This window comes from Haliotis rufescens, unplaced genomic scaffold (genome assembly GCF_023055435.1).
Source record: "Haliotis rufescens isolate VD_foot unplaced genomic scaffold, xgHalRufe1.0.p SCAF_4, whole genome shotgun sequence".
Lineage (NCBI taxonomy): Eukaryota > Metazoa > Mollusca > Gastropoda > Lepetellida > Haliotidae > Haliotis > Haliotis rufescens.
In genome coordinates, this window is record NW_025964112.1 from 49591590 (window position 1) to 49609344 (window position 17755).

A 17755-nucleotide genomic window follows, 5' to 3' on the forward strand; every position below is an offset into this window, starting at 1 on the left:
AGTGACAAGAATGATGTCCCGATTCTATTGCCTATTTTGACTTGTTCCATATGTTCCCGTGTGTTTTTTAAGTGAACATTTGACTTGCCTTTGCCTCTGTGTGTGTGTGTGTGTGTGTGTGTGTGTGTGTGTGTGTGTGTGTGTGTGTGTGACGGGTGCCACCGGTTGGGCAAGTTATGATAGTGATTGAAAATAACATGCTCACTTTGTTTTTGGCAGAATTTTCTTATGAATATGAAACTACAAGGACTATAAAACTAAAACTCTAAAAAAGTTATCCTTTGGTGTTAGTTTGAATTTCTGCATGTATCCTTATGCAATTTAAGTATTTCGTATGCAGAATAACCTTTATGTTTTTGTACGGTGGCCCATCAGGGACATGGAGTCTGTTTTTCAATAGTTTTCTGTATTTTCATTTTAGTTTTTGACATGCTTCATGCTTCATATGAATGAAGCCAGGTATGGCGTCCCTAAACTTTGCACGCAAAAGTCCGATCTGATGTTAAAAATGGCAACGATTATTTCTTCATAAATCAGGTGAACTACAAAGCCTTATTACTCTATTTTCGAAGATTCAACATTTGACAATGACTGCTTTTGAATAGCAGCATACTGTGGCAGTACAGATTGTTGTAAGTTTATTTGTGGCAGCAAATGACGTTCGTAAAATAATAAGTGCTGTAGTGTCCAGTTTGTAACAGGAAGTGTGACTTAGAGTTACCTATTCTTGACAAACAAATGTCAGCTTCATCGTTCGAGACAATTCGTGTTTAGACAGTTTCTTGAAGGTTGGTTTTACGTATATATTAGCGACACGAGGGCGATTCGAGGCCTTCGACGATCTGCGTCTTATCTACTCGCCAAGTGCTGATTGGACACCTAAGTGAAAACACTGAATTCTTCCCAGCTTCCAACACTTCTAGATTCAAGAGCGGACAACGTGCCTCTTTCATGACATTCCACAGTGACAAATTCTTGGCATTCGTGAGTCAACATATAGTTATAGGGCTTGTTACGCCTTGCTGCGGCCCTTATGTGATCACTTTTATTGCCCTTTTCATTGTAAACCTAAATCTGTGTGTTTAAATATAATTTGTTCATTATTCATTGATCTTGTGTGGTTATATTACCGATTTCACAATTTAGTATGAACCGATTTCTTGGTTTACCAAGGCGTTTCGATTTAGACATCATCTCGTAACAATACCTTGATTGAGTTCGAAAAGAAAACGGGATTTTATAATTAATCTCGCCTCTCTGTGCCACAAGGTAGGTACATGTACATATGCCACTGTCTCTCTGCAAGAAGTAGCAGTACACGCTCGTATAACTAGAGCTAAGAGATTATGTCCATTTTGTGTAAGACCTGAAGTGGAATCTGAATATTATTTTTGGTTACAATGTCCATATTATGACAGTTTGAGACGTAATGTTTTACCGTAACGTAATGTTTTACTATTTTTTACACAAATGTAACTTTTGATATATTTGCAACACTCTGTACATCTAAAACCCCATGCATAATTAAGGCTTTACTTACATTTGTATAAGAAAGCTTTAAAAAGAAATAATAACTTTCTCATTGGCACTGAAATTGTCTTATTCTGACATCATATATTGTATAATGGGCCGCTGGCCCCTTCACTGAAATAAGGTTCTCTCTCTCAGGACGCTCGGATTAACACAAGAATACAGGATAGGGGAATAGACGCGTCAGTTAAAAGGCCCAGGGCTGCAAGTTAATTACAAATTATAGTCATGGTGTGATAGACTAGACCAGATTTACGAGATTGTACTGTACAAAATATTCCAAAGAGTACCTGTAATAATAAGCTGCCAGTCTGTTCATTCAAGTGTTATGTTATTATATACCAGTTGATAATTATGGTACTTACACATAATATCTCTGCTACACAAAAGGACCCGTGAAGATCCGGGGTAGAATAGGTTTTCAGCAACCCATGCTTGCTGTAAAGGCGACTATGCTTGTCGTAAGAAATGGATGCACTATAGGGCAATAGGGCATCCCCAGAGATAGGGATGGTTTTGTGTAATAACATGTATATAACCAGCAGACAGGTCATTATCACAATGCATGAGTAAACATTGACCTACAGGTTCCACACCGCGGCGCCAGTCATGGGTAGTGACATGGGACGTGGCCAGGCCTATCCAATTTATTTCCCCAGATAACACGTTCTATTTGTTTTGTTTGTTGTTTAACGCCGCACTCAGCAATATTCCAGCTATATGACGGCGGTCTGTAAGTAATCGAGTCTGGACCAGACAATCCAGTGATTGACAACATGAGCATTGATCCACGCAATTGGAATCGATGACATGCATCAAGCAAGTCAGCGAGCCTGACCACCCGATCCCGTTAGTCGCCTCTTACGACAAGCAAAGTCACCTTTTACGGCAAGTATGGGTTGCTGAAGACCCATTCTACCCCGGATATTCACGAGCTTACACGTTTTAAGTAACGAACATAGCGCCAAACGAAAACAACGTGGCCATACCCGTACCATGCAAAACAGAACAAAGGATAACGTATGACAAGAACATGTTTAGAGATATTCCGATTATTTACGATGAGATTTAAGTTTCGTAGCATGTCGTATTCACTTCGACACAGCTGCAAATTATATGCAAATTAGGATGCATTTTTTTACACATTTAGTATGTACCAAAGAGGAATAACACGTCGTTGAGGGTCGTTCTTCAATAGCTTCTGCGTCATTGAAGCTTTTGTAATACTAGCAACTTAACAAGAGGCGGATGGAGAAGTCTACACATGAGTACCACGCACGTACTGCATAGATAGTTATAATGATGGCAAATGCAGGTGATTATAGGAATAAAAGCGACAAAACCCTTTCCACTGACACAAGAAATATATGCTAAAAGCAGAGTCGACTTTACTATTCCGACTGTATCATGAGCATGTGTTTATGAATCGGTATCAAATAGTGATGATACCAGATGTTCGCGAAAAGGTGAGCGTATCCTGCCCTACCGTGGCCCCCGTTACAAATACATGAACCGATCAATTGTTCATATGAAAGTACACGGGAACATATGATACATGTCAAGATAGGGAATTGCATCGGATATCATTTTGTCACTAATCCACAAGTTTGCCATAAAACATCTTGAAAGCTCTACTGAGGTCTTGAGACCCGTGAAGATTCCGGGGTAGAATAGGTCTTCAGCAACCCATACTTGCCGTAAAAAGGCGACTATGCTTGTCGTAAAAGGCGACTAACGGGGTCGGGTGGTCAGGCTCGCTGACTTGATTGATGCATGCCATCGATCCCAAATGCGTGGATCGATGCTCATGATGTCAAACACTGGATTGTCTGGTCCAGACTCGATTATTTACAGACCGTCGTCATATAGCTGGAATATTGCTGAGTGCGGCGTTAAACAACAAACCAACCAACCTTTTGAGGCCTTGAATGTTGTAACCTTGATCAAACAACTTTGAGCAAGAATCTGCTGCTGGCATTTTGCTCGACATTACTAGTATTTCTAGTTCAGGTGGGTAAATCAGTGGAAATTCGGATTCATATGCATAAAGAAACAGATCTACACATAACTACATAACTGGTTCCCATGGGGATGCCCACTTCTTGTCTAACTGTCCTTGCCCCAAATGGCATACAGATGGTATCAATGAGGAAGTCCAGCATTTCACATATTGCTTTTCGATGAACTTCAGATTACGGGATTGGTGTGTGGATTTCGTCTTCTGTATTCCCCTATTTCAACATTTCGGCACAGTTGCTAGTGCCATTACCAAGCAAACAACTTGTCAGAACATAGCAAAAGAACCATGGCATAGTCAACCCTGTCGTTATTGTTGCTATATTTTCTAAATGCAACTGTGATAACAAATCATATGCATTTTCCTTATTGTTATAATTAATATAAATGTATTGTCAGTATTACATTTTTTAGATATTTCACAAACTTTAGAATGTATACTTGCAATGAAATGATTTGTTTGAAATATGATATTATAATAGATGTTTTGGGCTTATGTGCCGTGTACGTCATAAACACAATCACATTCGACAAAGTCAGCCATTCGCCGCTTTCTTCCTTGACATTGCCAGTTAAGAGCAATCAAACAAGTGTACAATCTTTGACATTTGTTCGACAAAACTGTTACAGTAATTGGAAGTTCTTTGACAAAGAAAATGCATTAACGCTTTGTCCTGCTCGCTCTGTGCAAACAGAAAATGGTCGATAACCAATTTCTTGGAAAAAGTACCTGTTGAACTGTATACCGTTTTCAGCAGGTAACAAAAGCCGATTTTGTACCTTTGTTCCTCTCTCGAGCATGGATTGAGTATCTGATAGCTTGCATCAAAGCTTGAATAAGGTCAATGGGGAATAATTACTTGCAGCAATGTTTGCATACATTTCATTATTATTAAATATAAGTATTATAACTTCCTATTTCCCTTGTCATTCATCACACCATTTCAGTGGAATATAAAACTTTTGTCATATGGCAATAATTACATAAGATACATAAATTAACAACATACAAGAATTCAATACCTATAAGGGTGTACGGCAACCAATGCATGTCATCGTATCCCATTTGCGTAGATCGATGCTCATGATGTCAATCACTGGATTGTCTAATCCAGACTCGTAAATATATATATATACATACCTGTGAACATGTGCATGTGCTTCACGTGATTAGCAGTGAAAAGTGAATGCAATCACTTAAAAACGCAAAATGTGCACAAAGTTACCCGTATGAGATTCTGGTATAAAACACGAGCAGGATTGTACTCTCTCATCACATGAAACCGTTTAAAACAACGAACATGCCTCGGCTAACCGCAGAGGAGAGGGAGAGAGCCATCGGTATGTTGCAAATGGGAGCGTCGCAGTAGCACGTTGCCAGGATCATTGGCTGCTTCAAGTGCACCATCGCCAGACTTGTGACACGTCATAGGCAAACTGGCAGTACTGCAGACAGGCCGAGGAGTGGAAGATCCAAGGTCACGACCCCCCAGGATGACCGGTATTTACGGATGCTTCACTTTAGGTCAAGATTCCTAACTGTGACGTCATCATCTGCAAACATTCTTGGACATCAAGTCAGCAGAAAAAGCGTTGCTAGACGTATGGTCTCCGTGCCTATCGACCTTTCAAGGGCCTGGCGTTAACGTTTCTACACCGACGTCACAGACTTAAATGGGCCAGGGCTGTACAGCAGTGGCAACAAAGAAATTGGCGAAGAGTGCTCTTCAGCGACGAGAGTAGGTGTCAGCTCTTCAAGTCTGATGGGCGGCTTCGAATCTACCGACGACGTGGTGAACGGACGGCACGTTGCTGCGTCCAAGAAGTGGAGCATTATGGAGGTGGTTGTGTCATGGTCTGGGGTGGCATCTGCGGGGACCAGAAGACAGATCTGGTCATCATCGACGGAAACCTCACCGCACGCAGTTACATTGATGAAGTTTTGCAGCCTGTGGTACTGCCTTTCCTGCAACGACACCAACTTGGGACGCAGGATTCGGTACGGTCAGCAGCCGCCATTGACGAGGGATGCCTTGGCAATTGCCCTGCAGGAAGAATGGCGTAGGATCCCTAATCAGGATGTCAGGAGACTCGTGTACTCAGTTCGACGTCGTGTTAGGGCCTGCATCGTTGCTGGAGGGGGTCACATCCGATACTGTGCCATGTGTGTAGCACGGGACTTTAAAAAAGACCGAAGTCGATTCTGCGGGTGTGATCGAATACTGGATGACACGCAGCATGATAAACGTGTCTGCAGAACTTTAAGTACATGGTTTTTTATAACTTTTTTAGTATCGTTTTGGAATAATTGGTTTTTTTAAATAAAACATCAACTGTTGCGTCTGTTTTGTTTGAGACCAGAAAATTGTTTGGTGGCGTTTCTTTTGTCTGTTAGTTTATATATATACTCAGTCACGATACGACTTTGCTATAGAAGCGCACCTCACAGTATCCATTATAATTGCCTTCACATTGTTTTGAAACATCGGTGTAATGAAATAGCTTAAGTCATGTTCGTTTGTTTGTTTAGGGATCATGAACACGCTTAAAGAAACTAAAAAAAGTATCCCCCAAACTATTCATGACCACCATTTTTTCAGTATACATTTATGCATATAGAAACATAATAATACGCATGTGTTATTTTGCATGTACTCATCGCGACATGGCTGCAGTATTGCCGATGCGATATAAAAATTAAACTCACTATTTTCTGTGCCTCTAAAATTTCAAATGACTGCAAATATACTGCGTTGTCGTCACTTGTAAATGGATGTTTAAGGCAACACGAATCTAAGTTTTGACAGGTAATTAGAACACGTCAACGCCAGAGAATAACCAGTCTCGATTATCTACCGAAACAGATTCCATTGGGCGTAAAAGGCAAAATAGTATGAATAAATCAAAATTGTATGAATGAATCACTGAAAGTCAGCGATGACGCCAGGTGTTTGCCAAAAAACAAACTGAAGCAAACTGTACAGTATACCACAGTCTAAGTCCTTTATCTTTATGAATACAACCTTTTTTCACCTTAGCTTAACTATTGTGGCCAGTACAAGCCAAGATCCACGTTACATCTTGCCAAATTAGACCTTCGTCTTGAAATTAGCCCAGCTTGCCAGATTCCGAGAATAAATATAGCGCGTATCTTAGCTTCCTGACAATTAAAGTCGCAGCACCCTACTCCCTGTATCACCTCAGCGTTCTCCATGCGGCACAAGAGTGCAGGAATGTACTGTAAGAGCATCCAAGAACACATGCATAGTTTTGCGATTAACTTGCCTTACCCCTGAATGATGCATGGACTTGCAATGTAAGTTGAAGTGACACTAAATTTAATTAAAATATATAGTACGAGGAAATGGAGGGAGAAGAGAGAGGGACAGAGCATAGTTCGATACACAGATTGAGGGAAAGAGACGTGTTGTTTATGAGAGTCTCATCAGTGATGTTCGGTTAGAGAGAGACGGCGTTGAGGAAAGTAGACAGGCTTGACCACAAAGGATCGTTGTGGAAAGAAAGAGGAGACGCAAGATGAAAGAGGGTTTTCGGCTGAAAGGACGACTAGTTTATATTGTGAGCGGTGGAGAAGGTTGGTTAGAGAAGGGCATTGGGGACAAAAGCTCGGTCAGCACGAGACATTTTGAAGGAAAGGGGAAAATCGGGGGTAAACTGGTAGCAAGGTAAAGTGGTTTTATTTTTGGTAAAATGGGGATTAGCGTTGATTCAAGATTATTGCACTTATATAGCAACGTGCTTGCGCACTGAGATACCATGCCGCAGTTTATCATGGATACCCAACTCAAACACAGTGTACTGACTCCGAGCCCCTTAATGTCAATTGCTCCTAATTGTTATAAATAAGATGTTCATCCCTATATCTCGTCCTTCCTTAGTACTCCAACTTCTAAATGCTTCTCAGAGAAGTTAACAAGTACCATCTCTAAACGTCTTTCGGTATGACTCGACCAGAGGATCTAACCGATCTAATCTATCCACTAGACCACGGTAACGGTCTATATTTTGGGACAGTGAGGAAAGAAGTGAACGGACCAGACGTCAAACCCAACCCTACGTTCTTCCCGGTGTCATTAATATTGCTACACGCGGCGGAAAACAAAAGCCACTCACACAAAAAGGACAGCAGAGGAACCGATTCAAGCAAATGATTACAGTATCCTGACACGGTAAAGAGGCGCAATTCGTAACAGCTTGTTCATTGAAGAGACAAATTTGCGAGGTTTTAGGAAGATAATAGGAGTGAAAAAGACCGAGAGGGGAAAAGTCATTAAAACCTTGAATAAAAATGCATGAGTTCTTCGGCCACTTTAAACATAACTCGTATATCTCAACACACTGTGTCTTTATTTTCACATGGTATTGACATTATAGTCGAACTAAAAAACTTAAGGTTTCTTATGGAACATGCTCAGGGATGTGCCTTGATTAGTTTACTCAAGTCCAAATCCTTTGTGCTATGTTGAGCCTTGGATGCAGTGTGTTGATTTGATAAAAGGAACTGCAAGGTATATGCTCCACTGAACAGTTGGACAGCTTTTACTCTGAAAATAGCAGCCATGTCTTCATCGTAATTCCCATTCCATGAACCCGAAACGATTGATGTGTTGGAATAAATCTCAATTTGTCTTCATAGCGTTGCAACTTTGCAGCCTTATGACAGATTGAGTTGTCAAACAAGTAGACGTATATATATGTGTGATGCGGAACTTGGAATATATTACAATAGTTATATACTGCGTGCAGGACAATCACAAGCAATCCGTCAGGGAGATGTGTATTATAAGGATGTCGTGTGGTAATGCATGATGAGCTTCAAAAAAGTGAATCTTGTTACAAATGTCTGTTCGAAGATGGGCCCTCTCAAAACTCACGTCCTCTGCGGATATTGCATGGAAGACGCCATCGTTAAACACAAATAGATCACTGTTTGTCTGATCGGAACGGACATTTGAACTTTATCTGGGGATAAAACTCATTAAAATACTAACAGGAGTAGTTTGAAGAACTTTATACAAAAAGGAGGTTCATGATTTAAGTATGAATAACTGCAAAGGAACATGCAGGCTAAATGAAAACTCGATATTAGAGGTTACAACAGTTGATGCTCTGCGCACTTTACTGCCGGGATAAATTGAAGATTCGAGATGTAGTTTGAATCGAAATGTAGATGGTTTTGATGGGATCAGTTCAGGGACTTGGGGGAATTGAAATGTTATCGAACGAATGTAGGAATACAAGGCTAAATGGAGACTGTTTTCAATTGGGACTCATTAGAGGAACAACAAAACTCGCTGTATCGTCCAAACACAATCGTAATCTGTTTACTATAGGCTGAATAAGGATTCATTGGTATGTGTTTTATTTTAATCAATATTAGCTTGGGCAATTATAAAGTTTAGGCGCTGGTAGTCCCGAGACCCCTTCAGAACTAGACATACAATATCCGACCTGTCATGTGCAGTGGACCCTAACATCACGAACTGTGATGCTGCACGGACATATACATCAGCGGTAGTCCTGATGATCAAGTAGATGCTTCTGAAAATGTGAAAGTTAGACACGTAACCACTCCTTGAAGACGCATTCTAAATATGAACACCAACAGTAAACTATGAGGTATATTGAGGTATACAGTTTTTCATTTAATCCAACGATTTGGTTTCTAATAATTCGCCCGAACTACCAGTAAAGATTAGCTGACAGAGGATAAAATAATCATCAATAAATCAATTGCTTTCAGATGGAAACTAACTGTTATATGTGGGTTCCGTTAATAGCAACATTCATTTCACAAGGATAGGAATACAACAGTTGTTCTGAAAATTGCATACTGTTTGTTGTATGAAGATTCCAGAATAAAACTAAGGCTCAACAAGCAACATTTAACGACAATAGGAGTAAAACAGTTCTTGAAATTGTAGGATTCCAGAAAAAATAAGACCCTAACTTGATCAGTTGTTTCTTCCTGACACTGTGAATCCGGAGTCGTTATGGTCCTAACAAACCCTCATTAGGCAAGTTGGACATTTCGTTCCAAATCCAACTTCCCGAGTAGCTGAGGTTCTGGAGCAATAAAGACCGTAAGCCTATGTTGAAGTATAGAAGTTACGATCACTTTAACATTAAGATCGCTTTGTGGTACGGGGCCTAGACTAACCTCAATGGAAAAAGTTGAACCGTGCATGTAATATCATCGGAAAGGAGGGCTGAAGAGTTCGGGACTTGTACAGAGCATGCTAACGAGGCTTCACTGTCAGCTGATGACTTTGAGAAAGGGTAAGTCTGGAGTTCAGTTCTAGTACGGTGTCACTCATGATGTAATATCATGCCTGAGGCTGCATTTATTCACGCGCTAACACAAAGATTAGAGAGCAACCGCGAATCGACATCAACACACAAAAGGCATAAGCTGTACGGGTGAACGTGCCTTGCCCCGCCCATGACACAATGCAGGGAACCAAAATCACAGCTAAAACGGTAACACATTATTACGCATAACTAAGCGTTGTTAGAACCTTATCAAGAGCTTGAGCAGTGTGAATTCACCTTCCTTCAGTGTCACCTCTTTGGTTCTATACTCCCCAGGGAGATGAGAATGAAAATCGAGTGCTCACTGATCCATTGACCTGGGTAATAATAGGGTAGCGCTATGAGCATCCACTTGGTGAATGGAATCTGGCGCATTATAACTGCACTTATTATTATTATTATTATCATTATAAATTACCAACACGTGTCACCTATATATAAATATTCTAGTAGTAGGAACGTTGCACACATTCTTGTCCGACAGAAGTTGTTCAAATGTACGAATTAACCCGTTTGTAGCTGACGTTGTTGGTCCAACATTTTTATTCAAAGAATCTACAATATTTAATTCTTAAACTATTTTGAAATAGTATTATTGATGTGATACATTATGGCATTCAATTCAACAATAGCACCAGTGAGAACGCTTGAATATGAGCGAGAGATTACGTCTAAGTGCAACATAGATAGATCATTCTCTAGTACCTTTCAGTGACAATGCGATGACACCATAAACATCATTAGGGGTTTCATTATCATAGCCAGCTTGGCTGTTTGGACGCTGACGTCATCCTATTTCAACACTATATACAGAGAGGTTGAAAAGCTCAGCACATTAGCATATGACCCAGTGTCTGTTCATTGCCATCAATGTAACAAGAAGAGAAATTTTGTCTTGATTTGGCTCTGTGAGCTACAATTCTCATTCTTATGAAGGTGGGGACATGGGAAAACACCCTCTGAAGTTTGCACTTACAAGTGACAGTCGACAGAAATCGTGCTGTTTGTTACTGGAATACAATTTTCTCACTTTCTTTAACCTACGAATAAAAAGTACCATAAAATGGACACATCCAGGATTGTGATTATTTCAAGGCTTCTACAAAGACAAACAATTCCTGGCTTGAGGACCAGTTGCAACCCTACTTGAAGCTGCTCAGCGGCGCTCGATGATCCACTCTAGCCAACAGGAATCACGTAACAGAAAAAAGTATCAGCTCTTTAAATCCTTTTCCAGCAATGACACCTCGCTTCCACCGATTCTTCAACCCGAAATTAACATTTAGAAATTCCATTTCTTTCCAGACACGCCACAACTTTTCGTAAAGTGTGAATATGAATGAGTTATGTTTTGAAAAGGAAATATCGCCCTTCTACATGTTCGGTAACTGGTCCTGCTGTGGCTGAAAGGGTTAGAAGTTTTCCTAAATGCTGTGCCATGCAGATTTTCCCCTGAATAAGCAAATGTCTTTGGAGGATGAGCAGCAATCGATTAATAAAACAATCATTGAAGGTATTAATATTCGCATTGTCAAGACAGAAGAGATAACCTCAAGAACCAACCCTCTTTTTCAACATATTAACCCTAAACATTATAAATATCTATTTCAGAAAGAATGTTCATTTTCTAGCTTCCATATACAAGTAGATTGAGTGTGTATAAGATTATGAATGTCTTTCGGAACCATGATATATATATATGTCAGCCCTTGTGGTTCTTCTTGTAACAGAAGATTATAAAATATTCATAATTTAATTTAGAAAACACAACAGGTCAGAACATGTTTCCGTTTTCCAGAATGCATGATCGCGGCATATCGTAAACATCACAGTGCCGGCATACATTATTAGGTTGTAATACTCACCTGTTGGAAATATCACTTTTTGATAAACGTGCAGATGTATTACACATTGTGTAGAAACATTACAAACCGACGCGACTATTTTTGGCATCAACTGGTCATTAGAAAGAGGGCGTCGGCAGCACACTGTAACTTACTCTGCAACTCCTACTCTGCTGCTAGACGGATAATCTACTCCGATAGACACCATTTTTCACCAGAGATGCATCGACACAATATGCATGCATGTCAAAAACTCAATGTATTTTGGACATATTTTACTTAATTCTTTGCAGTAAATTTTCCAGTGATTGCAGTTGCCTTTGACCGATCGCAGGACTCGCAAAAAAATGCTACTTTTGAAACGGAGATACTTTTGTATTTTAGTAATGCAAGTATCGTGACATTAATTAATGTTTAATCATCATTAATAAATAAACCATTATGTCGAAACAGCGTCAACCATTCATCACCGAGTCTACTTACGACCTTGAACGTCGTGCCGTTAATGAGAGTAGCCCCCCCTTGGACAAAGTCGTGTAGCAACGTCGTAACCATGACAAACGATGCTGTCCTGTGTCGTGGATCTTTGTCGCTCCGTAATTGACCCCCTGTTGTTGCTTAACGATAATTACAATCAATTTCATGACAGAAGTCCGCTGAGAGGTCAAGAGATCGTTCGTCTCTCGGGCTACAAGCAACTACGCTGGGTTGAGTTTGAAATAAAGTTTGATTTTGTCCGTTGATGTTTGTGTTTCTGCTATTGCGAACATGTTTTAATAATCTGCATTGAATCCTTTCTTATAATCGACTCGGCATCTTGAGGGAAAAGTCTACAGTCAAATCACCAGCTATGAATGTTGTATTCATACGCCACCCTTATACAGTCAGTCCCGTTAATCCGACATGGTTGGTTTCATATGATTATGTTGGATTAAGGAGTATGTCGGATAAACGAAATTAAGTAGTATCAACGTTCGTGATCGAAAATCGGACAATTACACAATAGATAACGCCAAAAAAACACGTCGTAATAAAGAAATGAAGAATGAAATATTCATATTGTTTTGTTACATTGTCAAGGGAATATGTCTCTTCGTTGAATTAAGGTAATGTGTCATGTTCAAGTTAGTAATAAATACCACCAGTTTTTTACAGTTTTTATTACAATTTATTTTTAAAACAAACTCATTGCAATAAAAGCGGTATCTAACGTTAGTAATCTATATATTCTATTCTATTCTATTTGAAAATGCACAAGAAAAATTCCCAAAAATTACTAATAAATAACTAAATAATAATTTTGCATTGACAAAAATTGCCAGACATTCATTCGAACTGGGGTTTAATTGTTGGGCGTCCATCATCATTGGGAACCCAGATATGTTGCTGGACTATTGCTGATTGCGCTGTTACACAACAAACAAACTAAATACATTGTACAGTCGATTTGGTTAGTTATAATAAGTATAAAACGTCAACGCCAGAGAATAATCACGATTATCCACAGAAAGTGATTCCATTGGGCGCGAAGGGCAAAGTAGCGGTGAGAATTATATGGATTTATAAACAAGTTGAAAAAATTGAATTTGCCTACAAAAAGTAAGCAATACTTTACCCTTTTTGTTTATGAAGGAATGTCCTGTCATTTACATGTGTGGTAAAGATTCATTAACATGTATTCCGGTTATCGTCTAAAAGCTTAAATTGTTCACGTGGAATTTGGACGGACGGTGGAAGCAGCGCTATGTGATAACACAAGACTCTGTCGCTGGTACGTTTGGACTTTAGCACAAATGTCGACAATGGTGTTGTGAAAGTACACAATAAAAGCATGACGTCATTGCTCAAGACGTTGCACATAACAGCTTCTACAGTGCATTCACGCTAAGAAAACGTTCGAAAATTGTTTGGAGGAACGTAATACAAGTTTTGAGGAAGACGTTATGTTGACAGGCTACTAACATATTTAAAGCAATATAATGCACATTCTCCTTGCCAAAGGAACATTCACGCAAGTTAGAACCACGATAGAATCTAACAAATGATATATTTGGGATAACACTTTCTTAGTAAAGTACAGATTCTCGGCCATTTTTGGGGGTTGAGTCCCATCGAACCCACACTTGCCAGAGTGAGGCATCTAATCGCAAGCACAATCTGAGAATCAGAGAATCTGTACTTTGCTAAGAAAGTGTTATCCCAAATATAACATTTGTTACATTTGACCACTTTCTAAATGGCATTGTGTATTTTTAGCTTTCGGCCATGGGAGCCGCGCCAATTTACACTTGTCAGAGCGGTACTCAAAGTACGTGATCTAGACTACCAGTTGTCGGACTTTCATTTTGTGGAAGCCTCGGTGGCTGAGTGGGTTAGATGGCTGACTTTGTGTGCTGGCGATTAGGTACCTCACTCTGGCAGTGTGTGTTCGAATCCCGGACGGGACTAAATCCCCAAAAGTACGAGAATCTGTACTTTACTAAGAAAGTGTTATCCCAAATGTAACATTTGTTACAGAACACTTTCTAAATGACATTGTATATTCGCGATAGAATCCTTAATAAATATTTCCAAAATTGAGTTGGTAGATAATCATGTATGGAACGGCCTTCATATTCTACAACAAATTTAATCCGATTCGCGAACACCTGGTGACATCACTGATTGTCAGTGATTCATTCATATAATTCCCCCTGCTATTTTGCCTTTCACGCACAATGGAATGTATTTCGTGGAATAATCCAGACCATCTATTCTCTGGCGTTGACGTTTTATATTTCTCAGATATGACTTGCTCTCCTACCTAATGACAATGTCATCATAACCTGCATGAAGATATCAGTTATAGAATCAACTGATACAACATCATTACTTCCTGAAATACCAGAGTAAACAAATGTCACCTTTCAGTCCTTGATTAACACGGGATTAGGTCTGCAGAGACAATCACAGCTCCGTGCAGGGTGTCCAACTGACGTGGAAATCGCCCCTGTGAGACAGGGAGGATCAGTGGAGAATAATCACACAATTTCGACGTGATTAGAAAGGAACTCTTTCACTCCCACATCTGTGAATAATCCTGATTTGTGGCCATATGAGCATGCCATCTGGATATCCGCTCAAATACATCCTCATGATACATCCGAAAAATATGACAGAAAGACGAATATTAAAAAAACGTATGTTTGAAAAATATCATCATACATTTTGCTTCAGAGAAAATTGAGACTGATTTGTGATTGACGAAAATGGATAAGGCGAAAAATCGGTTTCATATGTTGTCAAATCAACTTAGCAAAATCAATGTAAATGCTTATGTAACATGAAATTTGTTGTACTTCTCATTTTGAATATATGGTAGATATGAAATATGGTAGCTAAAAAGGTATACAGAGAATTTGTAAAAAGCCAGGGTACTTAGAAGAGTTGTAAAGTGAAAAAGCAGTGCAATATTTGCAGCCATAGCTGTCTGACCTTTGGCTTGATGTTGACTTCTTCTAAATGCACAGGAATTTTATACTCCCTTGGGGTTTACTCCGTGATTGGAGTCAAGCAGGTTCAGCGAGGCGGAAAATGAAGCACGCCCGATGTCACTGGACCAACTGCCCAAGAAACAATTTCAGGATCTCAACTGTCACATATCTGGCGTTACCAGGAATGACACTTGATTCTTAAATACATTCATGACATCTTAAACCCTTTTCATTTTAAATAGTTATAGATGCACATGCGATCAGCTCTAATTTTGAAAAGGTACATGATTTTCACCTTAGGAAAGATGGACTTCTACCATCACTCATAGTGCCGAGAGACCTGATGCCATTCAATTAACTTGGATGTTGTTGTATGATACATTTTGAAGAATGACATTTGCAAATGCAAGATTGGCTGGGATCTACTTAAAAGATCCATTTTCACTGTAATATCTAGCCGATCCATCTTGAATAAATGGAAATCAATTATTTGTAAATGCTTAAAAATATTAGACGTTATTGACAAACAATGCTACCTAATCCAAAAATGAGGCAAGGTGTGAGAAAAAACATTAATGCATTGCAATAACCCCATTTCTCACTATTAATGTTAAATCATAATGCATTCTTACCTAAATAATGAATAATTTCCTTGATATTTAATAATAACGTGGTTTAAGAAAAAACATGCGAAATAAGATGTTTTTATCAATGAGATAACACAAACAAATTACACATGTTCTTTTAAAAGGTTGAAATGACGCAGTAAAAGTCGAGTTTAGAACGTGATAAAGTAAGTTGTGATCTGAACCAGAAGCCTTCGTTGTAATCGATCTGCTCATTAAACTGCACATTGACATTTGTGGACCTTCAATTTCATGTGGTAGTTTCGATCAATCCTAACCGATAAGCAAGCACTACTTAATGCGTAACTGATATATGCATTTACTCAAGAATTAGTAAAATCACAGTTAAAAGGTTACTTTGCGCACCCACCTTATTCATTATTACCATTACCCCTATCCATTTCTCGTTATCTCCATCCCCTTATACATATCGATTTCTGACGCAGTATCCGCCAAATTTTCGCGGTGTAAGGAAATTTCAATATTCTCAGCATTATCGCCATTCTCATCGAATACTTCCTACTCATGGTCCTAGGACGTAAACAGTATTTCACCATAGGTGAGTAGGCGACCAATCGGGACTTCGAATTGATTGGCTTCCGGGCTGTGACGTCGACCAATCGGGTTCCTTCTCACGATATAATAACGTGTCGACTTGATGCTCGGCCCTTGTTACTGCGAGACAGATTGGAAGTAGAGACATCGCCACCTGCGGGATCACTGACAACATCGCACCAAACCTCGCAGAATCCATAGAAGTAAGTAGAACGTTACATTCACATTAATTTTGATGATGGCAGAATCATTTTAATTTTTCGCCAGTTTAACATTTTGCACTTTGCATAAAACATGCAAAAAAGTTTTTGCACTTCTTGGAATCAAATTCATGAGTTTGAGCAATGCATTTGCCTGTGTATTGGGGATACGGGGTTTTATGATAATTGGGTGGAATAAAGCATTGAGACATGTTTAATTTTACAATATATATTGTGATCCAATTGCCTTGCCCCATCTGTTTTTATGACCGTTAAAGCACGATCACTGACTTACACCAATGTTCTTAATGCCATCGATATTACAGTTTTATGACAAATTTAAGAGTTGTTTCCGACATAGTGTATTACGCAGTGAAATATTGAAGAGGAGGGAAATGTCCTTTCTTTGCCTATTAACACATACTCTCTGGCGAATACATTTTCATTTTATGTTGGCAATGGTATGCCGTTGACAAGATGCCGTGTGTTTTGACATATATATGATATCGCACGCCATTAAATCAACAATCAGACTATATTACCTTCAATAAAGACACAAGAATCTGCTATAATAGCTTATGAAATTAGTTCCACGGAAATGAACATCAAACATGTCATGGTATTTTGTATATGAGAAGTCTTGGAACACATGAATAATTACATATATAGACATTGCAATTGTTTGGAAGATTGATTAGTGGATGATATGTAATGTGTACAAATTGATATATTGAGATTGTAATGATACGTTAAGAAGAAACGTAGTGTACGCCATACACTACTGAGCGCAGTGTTGTATAAATGACTTCTCAGTTTAAAAAGTATTGGACACGAAGAGCACAGCACTCCTTTTGTGTTGATAGAACGTTCTAGGAATTTTAATAATAAAGCATCTCTAGTGACATTGCGTAACTGGTTGAAATAGTGCGTTGAGCAATGTCACTCACGCACTGTAACAGCATCGACCTTATGGCCTTGGGTGGAAACATTGTCAGTTAAATACAAGAATACAAATGATAGAAACACTTGTGAACGTTGGGTTAACCGTTACACAGAAGAACCAATACGCACAGCAATGTTATTAATGTTGCTTCGTTAATTAACTTCTGAATCTTCAAGTACCCATCCACTGTCTGGGACATATCTGAAGGACAATAGAAGATCTAATACAATTAGTT

General features: G+C 39.2%; 1 protein-coding gene across 1 annotated transcript in view; it reads left to right on the forward strand.

Moving 5' to 3' along the window:
* Positions 1 to 16432: 16432 nt before the first annotated feature.
* LOC124151479 (FMRFamide-like neuropeptides 7) overlaps positions 16433 to 17755 on the forward strand; it is a 31636-nt gene continuing 30313 nt past the window's right edge. Inside the window, exon 1 of the mRNA XM_046523970.1 lies at positions 16433 to 16580. The gene's annotated coding sequence lies outside the window, so the exon portion shown is untranslated. The remainder of the gene's footprint in view (positions 16581 to 17755) is intronic.